Below are 3,918 nucleotides of genomic sequence, written 5' to 3' on the forward strand. Positions count from 1 at the left end.
TGTAGATTTTTTATCTTTTTACCTAGCTTTGTTTTTTTAACACTCAATGGCTGAAGGAGGAGAAACGGATTTGTGAGTTGGCATTTAACCGTGCTCTTTGTCAACAAACAGCATTTGGTAAGTCAACTGCGTTTGTTTTTTTACATCTAATATCTGAATGGCCCTTGAGTGTGTAGCAGAATGCGTGTTGCTGCAGGTCTGCTGGATTGATTTGTTGCTTTGTTGTCATATGAATATATGTGACTGGTTCTTGTGAGTTTGTTGTTGTCATTGTGTTAATTATATAGATTTGGACTCTATGCACTGTCCGTTAATTACGAAGCATACCGTCATGCGCAGGATTATTGTTTGTTAAGCTAGTTTAGCGTAGCCTCCCACAAGTGCGGGGCCTCAGCTGTCTTTTGTTTTGTTTGTTATTGTTCCGGGTTCAGAGGTCACAAAGCCCGTTGTCTCCTACGTGAGTGCAGTCCACCAAAAACATTATATTTCCCACAATTTAAGCTTCTGCATTTTCCAAATGCACTAGTATTATTCAAATGTGTTGTTCGGTTCATAAGCCTCGTACCGAACGGTTTAATACGAATACATGTATTGTTACACTCCTAGAAACAAATAACCGTAGCTTGCACGTCATGAGATTATTAGGTGGTGTGTCAGCTGCAGGACAGCACTGAAGGGCCAGATATAAAATGCACGGCCCGCCACTGCATTGCAATGATTTGTGGGTAATTCCCTTAGGCAAAGTTAGCTTCCTATGCTGATTTACGGAAAGGGTTCATAAAGGGCTCAAAATGTCTGGCAGAGAGCCTCAAACACTTGATGTGACAGTGGGACAGCCCTAAACCTCACGGACTTCGCGGGAGTGCGCCTCAAAGTCCTTGAGTCTGTAAGGGGGGACATTGGGATTGGCCCTTAAATCAGCATAGGATGCTGACTTTGCCTAAGGGAATTACCCACAAATCATTGCAATTTGACGTTAAACACGGGGTAACCAGTGGACGCATGGAGATGTAAAAAAAAGGTAAACGAAGAGGACGGCTCACGTGTGTTCAGCCTGTCATATTACATTTACAGAGAAACATTAAGGGTTAAAGATGGAACAAAAAATAAACATGAAATCAGAAGATATTTATTCATTTATTCATCAAATATTTGATTTTATCATTGAATTAAATAGGTTATATGAAATGACCTCATCTTGTGAGGAAAGAGCCTGGAGACATTCAAATCAGGGAGTAAATAATATAAAATAAAAATACCCACAATCATACATCATATTTTTTGTCGTTTTCATGGTAACGTGATATGTTGCAGCAAAGTGCTGTCCCGTTCATATTTACACCATCTCAAGCCCTCACAGTCTCTCACACTCACACCAGGTGACGTCAGTAAGTCCTTGAGGGTTCAGGTTCTGAGGCTTTAGGGGGACACTGGGATTGGGCCACACAACTAGCGGGTGCTCACGTCACGGTCACAACTGTTAAATGCACTCTGGTTGGAGTCTGCTTCAGGTTGGCTACAGCCACTTGTGCCGACTCCAGGGAAAGAGAAGAGTCAACAACAACGTACTGTTAATATAGTCAGCACCCACCGGACAATAGTATTAAAAGCGATTCAATTGTGGAGCATCCAGGAAGTGCAGTCTCCAAATATCCACGAGAGAGAATCATTAAAACACAACACCAAACCTTTGATAAATCCATTTTAATGGAAAATGTAAAACCCTTTTGAACTTCAATGTACAAAGCATGTAACACTTGCACTTTAAAATTTGAAATTGAAGCAAGCCATGTTTTAAAAAAATACCTCAGTGAATGTATATATATATGTATATATTTACACAATATAGTAAACATTTTCATTTATCTTTTAACTTCAAAAGTTCACCATAGTAAATCTGAACTAAACAGAAAACAGGACAAGTCATTATTTTCTTAAATAAATTACATCTTTTCTGTAAATTTTACAGCAAATACTTTTTTCCCATAAAATGCTGAAGTGTAGAAGCTTTAGTTCTGTCTTTACATAATACAACTTTACAGTCTTTACAATAGTTTGGCAGTTCATTTAAAAAAATGTATTTATGGCATGAGGACTGTAGAGCATCAACGTTTCCCAAAGTTACAGGCATTAGCTGGTGTGCGTGTGTGTGTGTGCATGTTTGTGTGTGTGTCCTCCGTCACAGTAGAGCCGTATTACAACTGAAACACATACTAAAGAAAGAAACAAAGAAACTGTACAAGTCACATTTACATGAATGCTTTCTTTGTCTCAATGACATTGCGTATCATACAGCTATAAAATAAATACATCTTCACAGAGGAAAATAAAACAAATGTTTGTGTGATAAAGAAAATGAAAAAGAAAACAGCAACAGACAGATAGAACTAGAAAGAAAGGACACAGACAGACGACAGACGGAACAACAGACGAGGCAGCAGCACAGCTCGCTGCTTCAAACATCTGAGATTTATGCTTTGCATTTTCTTTTCCTCCCACTAAACTTTCTTTTCCTGTTTTTTTTTGAAACAGCAGAGATGACAGTTTGGATCCTGATGCTGCTTGCTGCTGGTGATGCTGTCCTCATCAGTGTCGGCTGCTGCTACAGACAGGGATGAAACCTCCGACCTGTGAACTTCATGCGGCAGGACAGTCAGACTAAAGAGCTTCAGTGGCCCATGGTGCTGCGTCACTCCAGCATAGTGGCTTTTTATAAGGCTTCCTAACCTGCATGCTGTCCTCTGTTGCCCAGAATCCCTCTGTCCTCCCTGTGAGTGTGTGGGGGCTGAGGTTTAATCCCTGTCCGCATGGCGACCCCTCCGGTCTCGTGGTCGTCTCCTCTTGGCACTGAAGGTTTGGGGGTGACGGCGGGGCGTGCCTCTCACTGGCCACCCAGATGTGATGCGGTGCGGGTGCGCCTCACACGCCGCGTGTCACGTGACTGGCTCCGAGCCGACCGCCCGTCACGTGACGTGGCCCTCCGCTGGAGGGGGCGGGCGCATGGAGAGCGAGGTGCCGGCGGGAGTCGCGTCCCTCTCTGGAAGGCGCGGACGAGGCTCAGGGGGTGTCATGAGTTCTCTTCCTCGTCGTCTTCCTCAGAGCTGCTCCTCTTCAGGGAGTTCACCGCCTCCTTCACACAGTGGTACAGAATGTTCTTCACCTGAGGAGGAGGAAGAGTTGTCACAGCGGCACTGATTTCACAATTGTTCCATCACTACATGTTGTGGCTGGCGTTGAACACGCAGTGCACCTGTTCTCAAGTCTTAAACACCATGTTCATACTGGTCATATACATGTAGAAGTGATAGAGAGGCAGAATGTTAGAGACTTGATGTTAAATAGATTTGTTTTCTGCAGTTATCGTTGGAATACTTTTAGCAGATACAAATCTATTAATATTGGACTCAGATCTCACATTCAGCCTGCTTTTCTTTCACCTCTCTTGAGATGTGTTTACTGTGACGACTGAGTGGACCATCTTCACACACACTATCTCACACAGCCTATAGAGCCGTGTTCAGCCATAGACCTGGGGACAAACGGGGACAGTCTGCTGCCATCATGGATGACTGGAGTAGCAGATTCCTGGTCAGGAAGGTGACGTATGCTGTGTTCACACAAATAGCAACAAGAGCAACCAAACGGCCAAGAGGGCCGGCTACATTGTCGGCGAGGCCGCCGTTGAGAGGTTGAGACCGGCTCAACTTTGAGCTGCAGCGTGTTGGCTGTCGGTTTGTAGCTGTGTGTGTGTGTATACACATATATATATATATATATATACACATATATACATACATACACACACATACACATACATACACACACATACACATACACATACATATATATACACATACACACATACATATATATACACATACACACATACATATATATACACATACACACATACATATA

This window comes from Anarrhichthys ocellatus, unplaced genomic scaffold (assembly GCF_004355925.1).
Source record: "Anarrhichthys ocellatus isolate YVR2014 unplaced genomic scaffold, GSC_Weel_1.0 scaffold230, whole genome shotgun sequence".
In the NCBI taxonomy this organism is placed as follows: domain Eukaryota; kingdom Metazoa; phylum Chordata; class Actinopteri; order Perciformes; family Anarhichadidae; genus Anarrhichthys; species Anarrhichthys ocellatus.